The sequence below is a fragment of the Myxine glutinosa genome, chromosome 1 (genome assembly GCF_964187855.1).
Source record: "Myxine glutinosa chromosome 1, kmMyxGlut1.1, whole genome shotgun sequence".
Lineage (NCBI taxonomy): Eukaryota > Metazoa > Chordata > Myxini > Myxiniformes > Myxinidae > Myxine > Myxine glutinosa.
This window is the reverse complement of record NC_136261.1, coordinates 354503087-354510407: the sequence shown is the minus strand read 5'-3', so window position 1 is coordinate 354510407 and position 7321 is coordinate 354503087. Positions and strand designations below refer to the sequence as shown.

Below are 7321 nucleotides of genomic sequence, written 5' to 3'. Positions count from 1 at the left end.
GCACCACCTTTGCTCACCATGAGAACCACATAACTGTACGACCAGAAAATAGCCCGATGTCGGTCAATATACAATAACCATATGGTTAGAAACTGATGAAGTAATCTAATGCATAATAAACGACTGAACCAAACACTCATTAAACGATATTATTTTACACTTTACAATTTATTCCACCTGAAATAGGATGATATTATCACGACTCCCCATGAAGTGTCAGCGAGCGACGATAAAGCAATGTACATGAACAGGGGTAAATTGAATCCACGATAAAAACAAGCCGCTATGATTGCTGCATTCAGAGGATTTGAAATACACGTGATAAACGTGAAACCCCACATGATAACTCTCCCGCCGTAATCCAAAGGAATGTCCGACACATCCAGTGTCACCGTGAGAGGCAAAGATTCCACAACAGTTTCGTCCATGTCTCCTGTAAAAAACACAATGTATATTGTAATAACTTGTGTTACATCAAGTTCACAATGAAGATCAAAATGATACATTCACTTTCTAAAACAACTGTGCCTGTTTCATAATTTAAAATGATAACCATATATATTGAGAATATAATATACTCTTTCGTGAAGAAACCCTGAGACATGAAATTGCAATTTTACGAGTACATTAAATCGATATTAATTATAATAATTTATTATTATGTTATTAAATTATAATATTATATTGATATAATATTATTATATTATATTTAATGATATTTAATTCGAAGAAAATTTTTATTTCAATCTGTTTGGCCTCTTTTATACATTTATCTCATCATGCCTGACTCGTTTAAATCCTTGATATTTGTGTTGATTTGTCCTTCGTTTACTTTGGTCTTTGTAGTTTCATGTCAAAGCATTTGCTGATGTGCTCTGTTGGCATTGGTCTGCATATAATAACTGATAAAAGTAAAAAAGATCAAAGTAACTGATAAAAAAAATTTGATTGAAATGAAAATTTGAATGGATGGCTCACAATTCGGAAAGTAAACAACCAAGGTCGAGATTATCCAATAACAACAAAACTCAACATGATATCTCGATATAACAACGAATGTGCAAGTATCATACCAACATGAGGCATCCTTTCATCTTTTCTTCATGTTGAACAAGTATTTGTTCTTTTACTTGCCGTACACATCGTGGTGCAGGCAGTGCAGAGATTCGTGCCATCGGACCTCACCCTTACAAAAGGGAAGAGAAGAAGAACAACAACAACAATTGTTCATGGAGATCACAATCCTCATCATAATGCATGGGTCGTGGGGGTCTGAGATTTGTTCAAAAAGCAAGCAAGTGAGGATCTTTCAAAAAGAAAAAACCTGATATTTACCAGAAAATGTAATGTCCCGTTCTTGCCGAGCAGAGAAGAAATAAACTTAGTCAAAGTGAAGGTGCATGTGCTGGCTCATCTCCACCGAGATGGGACAAGCAGCTGCGAGTGAGCCTAGGGAGGGACGAGCCTGCAAAAAGGTATCGTAGCTGTGTTCTGGTTATCGCGCATGGGTGTTACAGGAGCGAGTGAGAGCAGTGTGAGCAAGTATCGGGTGACTGCTGGCAATGGAACAACTGGATTAAAAAGAGCATAAGTACGCCGAATAACTCACAGAAGGAAAGCAGGTCTTTAAGTAAGCCAACATGTGCAGCCGTGGCCCATGGCAACTTTTGATTCCAAAGAGCCTCACACGGGACAAACGTCTGGCATCCGTACTCGTGGTATTCTGGAGTGGAGCACTTGGTTGGAAACAGTGTCCTGTGCGTTACCTGAATACCTGTCTGGTGGCTGTCTGATCGCATGCTCAGCCCGTGCATACTGCAATGGACTTGTGTTTGCAGTTGGGAATCAAATACCAGTGCAGCATGAACAAGTGCTTACAGTACAAACTGGTATTGTGCTTGACAAAAAGAGACGATGACAACAGCAGCAATTCTCGTGAACTTTGAAAAGGAAGTCGGCAATGTCGAGCAGCTAACAATGTTGTTTTTATTCAGAATAATTTCCACAGATCAAATGGCTTGTTGTACTTAATCATCAAATATGGTAAAATTGTACCATTTATATCTCTCACATTTTATACCAGTCGAACATCTTCCATGTTGAACTCAGGTGAACCCTGGATATATCCCAGAATGTCTTGCAGTAAACGTGATGTTCTTCAGCATAGGGGGAATGTTGGTAAAGAAACGTCTGCAGTGTTTGAAAATTATCTTCTCTGTTTAATCGCAACCTTGTCTTTAATTTCCACTTTTTTCCTTTCCAGATTATCATTCTCAGTAACGACAATCACACCCAGATTGATTGGCTTTTTGTGATGAATTACATGCATTTTATGGAAAGCAAGAACGATCGTTGATCGAATTTCCTGCATTCTGAAACCGAATATTAATGGATTAACAAAGGCCGGAGTGACTGCACTTAAAAGATCCAAGATAAAACCAAACGTGGGAATTCGTAAAAATCGTTTCAACACACTTATGGCAATAAGTGAAATGAACTGCGCTAAAGATGCAAACAATTGTGTGAAACATGTGTGCAATGCTTTTAGATTTGCCTCTGTGGATGATTTATGACATTTACGAACAATACACCATGTAGAGTACAGTGCTGTAAAACCGGTTAATCCAAACACAACATAAAGAAAAAATAGAGAATAAATGAGTGCAGGATTAACATTTCCACAAGATGATCTTGCAACATTTGAAAAAATACAGCCAGCATCATGAACTACCACGGAGTAGTTGCAGTACACCATTGTTGTTGGTACCACAACAAAGCTTGCACTCAACAACAACCCAATTGTTAAAACTACAACAGCAAGTTTCACAGCCCCACCTTTGTTCACCATCAGAGCCACGTAACTGTACGGCCAGAAAATAGCCCAATGTCGGTCAACGTACATTAACCACGTGGTGAGAAACTGCTCAAACAATGTACAACATATACTAAACAACTGAACCAAACATTCATTAAACGATATTATTTTACGCTTTGCAATTATTCTACTAAAATATGAAGATATTCCCACGACTCCCCATAAAGTGTCAGCGAGCGATGATAAAGCGATGTACATGAGCATGGGTGAATTTAATCCACGATAAAAACAAGCCGTTATGATTGCTGCGTTGGGGGGGATTGAAATACACATGATAAACGTGAAAACCCACATGATAACTCGGCAGCCGTAAATCAAAGGAATGTCCGACACATCCAGTGTGACGGTGAGAGGCAAAGATCCCACAACAGTTTCGTTCATGTCTCCTGTAAAAACACAATGAAAATTATAATAACTTATGTTACATCAAGTTCACAATGATGAACATAATGAAAATTATCATAACTTGTGAAACATCGAGCTCAAAATGATGATCACAATGAAACATTCACTTTATTTAACAACCGTTCATGTTACAATTTAAAATGATATATAATTGAGGATGTAGATTCTGTTTGTTGGGTAAACCCTGGCACTTGACATTGTAATTTGATATTAAAGTCAACTTGGTTTGTCCTATTTTATGTACCCGTACATTTATTTCATCGTGCCTGTTTGGCCTACATTGATATCAACACGCTATTTCCACATAACAACGAATGTGTAAGCAGGAGTACAACGTGAGGCATGATCCCTTTAATCTTTTTCCATGTTGAACAAATGTTTGTTCTTCTACTTTCCATGCCAAGTTTTACATTTTATCGGTTTCACAACCCTTGTCATGCCGATTGGGTCGTGAGGGTCTGTGATCTTCAAATAGCAAGCAATTTGGGAGCTTTCAAAAAGAGAAGCCTGATGTTTACCCGAAAAAGTTAATTTCCCATTCATGCCAAGCAGAGAATAAAGAAACTCGCTAAATTGAAGGTGTTTGCACCTCCACTACATGGAACAAGCAGCGAAGAGCAAGCCGAGGGAGGGACGAGTCTGCAAAAAGGTATCGTACCTGTGTTCTGGTTATGGCGCATGGGTGCTGCAGGACCGAGCAAGAGCAGCGAGAGCAAGCATCAGGTGCCTGCTGACCAAGGAGCAAGTGGCGTAAAAAGAGCACAAGTTCGCTGAATAACTCACAGAAGGAATGCAGGTCTTTTAGGAAGCCAGCATCTGCGGCCGTGGCCCAAGGTAACATTTAATTCAAGGCCCAAACCCAACGCAACGTGTGCGCCACTTGAATACCTGCTGTGGGGCTCTCTGATCGCATGTTCAGCCAGTGCTTACTTAAGCATAAGTCACATTTGCTCTACGGCTAGGATGCGGCGGCCGTACCCCCCCCTAAATTGACAGAAACGTTCGGCGGCCGCAGAGTTTCTGAGGTGGCCTCAGGGTGGCCCTAAGGCATATGGCTATCTTTTACAGGCCGTAGGGGTCGCCGTGGAATTATAGCACGGAGTTATAACTTTTTTCATTTCTAGGTCGGCCGTAGCAATTCGACAAGCCGTAGCCATGACAACTGTAAGTGCTGTTATACATATGAAAAAGAACTGGTATATATACCCACTCGTTACCGTCCGTCTGCCCGCACGTTCGCCTTAGGGCCCCCCTGCGGTCACCTTGAGGCTACCTTGCGTCTGCCTTGAAAATTCTATGGCCGCCGCAGGGACGCCATAAGGTCACCGTGCGACATCAAATCAAAGATCGTACGGCACCCCCACGTTTTCGGTCTCCACAATTTCTAAATACCCCGTGCGGTTACCCGAAAAATAAAAACATATGTGACTGCTACATTGTGTGACCGTGGAAATACTGCGGCCGCCCTATAATTGCTAGTGGCCGTAGATTTTTTAGACCCTACGGCCGCCGAGCCAAATGTGACTGAAGCATTACTGCAATGGATCTGTGTTCGCAGTTGGGAATCAAATATCAGTGCCCAGTGCAGCATGAGCAAATGCTTCCAGTGCAAACGGGCGTTGTGCCCGCAAAAAGAGCCTCACAAAGTTTGAATGAACCATGCTGTGCAGTTTTTGATTAAATTACCAACTACATGAAATAAACAGGTCAACATGTATAATACCAGTAACCAGGTTAGAGGGTACTAGAGTTCCAATAAAGAAAATGCACAAATCTATGTAAAACACATGAAGCACAGACAATCACAGCATTCTCAAATACGTAATACTCGTATATAAATGAATGTGTGATAGAATGAAGTCTGTGAAAGCACATTGATCCGTTGCAGTTGGCGAAAACACATAAGCAGGTTGAGATGAGCACGATTCCAGAATTCCGTCAATATCCACTTTCTGGACCACCGGCTTAGGATACACACATCACGTTTATCCGTAATACAAGAGTATGTAATATTCCATGAGATGCACCCATTCTGTCTACCTATTATGAAATGGGTTATATTCTGAATATATATTCACTTACTGTATAATAGTCAGAAACTTGACGTCTTCGGAAGTATGTTGTATCTGATTCTCCATTATATACACATATATATACTCTAAGCACAATTCTAAAGAGAGTCCTTGGGCCTGAGGGAGTATTTGAAAGATTGGGGAAATTGGCTCTTTCTTCTTGGATGGTTGATTGTTAAATCAAGGAGAAACATACACACAACCTTTTCGTTCTCTCATCAGATGTTCATAACCCAGGTTCAAATCCAATATTCTGCAATAACATTCAACAGGAATAGCCTGGACATTTGATTTCGTGCAATTTGGCTTCACATACTCAGTCAGAGCTCACAATTATTCAATTGTAATATGTGTATTGTAACAATAATTGTAACATTGTAATTACAATTGTTTGCAATTGTAATTATTACAATTACAAAATTACAATTACAATTACAATAATTACAATTACAATTGTAATTACAATTGTAATTGTAACAATTGTAACATTCAACAGGAATAGCCAGAGACATTGGATTTCGTGCAATTTGGCTTCACATACTCAGTCAGAGCTCACAATTATTCAATTGTAATATGTGTTCGGAATGACTTGATAACCAAACGAAACCAACAGTTATAAAAAAAGAACTTTACTGAAAAATAAATGAGGATGGGAAATGGTCTTTGTGGTCCTTTTATTCGATAGAAAGGAGCTCTCCACAACTTCAAACTACAGCCTTAAACACAAGAAACACTCACAGGGAGGAAAGAGACAGGGGATAGAGAAAGAAGAAAATTTAATGGGGATGTTCCGGTCGATGAGTCATTTTGATGAAATTTAAAGATGGAGAGCTTGTGAGTAAAACAGGTCCTGTCCGTTCAAGGAATCCATGGGACAAAATCACGCAAAATTCATGTGGCCGAGATGTTTGCAAACCTTTCTCCAAAGGCAACTCTCTGGCGCATGTAAACCTCTCCCCTGATCATAGCATGTCCCGCAGTATTCCAGCCACCAACAAACTCCCTCTCTTCCTCTCTCAGTAGGAAGAGCTGTGTCGTCCATCCTTCAGGTAGGACTGAGTGGGCATCGGTTGAAAAACTGATTGGTTCAGGACTCGTGACCATGTCCAATGGTTGCAAGCCCTGATAAGTCCAATAGGGCAACGTCTCACCCACCTCGATATTCCATGTACCAGCGTTCAATCTGTGACGAGGATACAGCCTGTAGCTTTATGAAATCACAGGACCCACAAACGGGGAATCATGTGTGAAAGAATGTGGAAAATGGAATATTAATTTCCATTTCTTGACGTGGCATCACCACACTGTTAATGCCGTACATTCCCGTATGGTAAGCTTGCGAATAAGCGTGTTCTGTTTGTTCATTTTTGGAATAGTGCACACCTGTCATTTATAGCGTTTTTAAAATTTACATTCACGAGCGATTGGAATTGTGCGACTCGAGCAGGTATGTAAGGCTGCGAATACATGTTCGCACTGAACCAGAACAACACGAAAATGAGTTCACGGTAACCCCCGGATTTCCCTTCCCTCTCCCTCACCTTCCCTTTCAGTCTTAGTTACACAGCCGCCATCTTGTTTCCTGGAGGGCCTAATACATTTGGCCTGCATAGTCCTCTGCTGAAAATGCACTGCCCTGCTTTGGTTTATCAGATTTCCATTGGCTTTGTTTAGGTCGAGTGTTACATTATCAGTAAGTTTTAATCACGCCCGTATGCAAATCCCTAAAAAATAGCGTGACGTAATTTTTGAAAGGCACCATATGCGCATTTCCCAATCAGTCCGTTACTGGATTGTTTGAAGCCAATTCAGTCGCACTCGATGAAAGCAAAGTTCTGTACCTTGAATGAGCACGTGCAGGTTTTCATGAACAAAAGATTTCTTACCACAAAAAGAGCGGGAGGGCAGAAACTTGGTAACTGAATACACCTCTGATATTGAAGCCCAAGCCCAGATGTACCGTAATCTA

General features: G+C 40.5%; 1 long non-coding RNA gene across 1 annotated transcript; it reads right to left on the bottom strand.

The window, feature by feature from the left end:
- Positions 1-252: 252 nt before the first annotated feature.
- On the bottom strand, positions 253-1413 carry LOC137419528 (uncharacterized). The gene is made up of 3 exons (XR_010982913.2): positions 1336-1413; positions 1074-1186; positions 253-433 (listed from the first exon to the last, which is right to left on the bottom strand). It is a non-coding gene; the product is annotated as an uncharacterized LOC137419528 (long non-coding RNA).
- Between the last annotated feature and the right edge of the window lie 5908 nt (positions 1414-7321).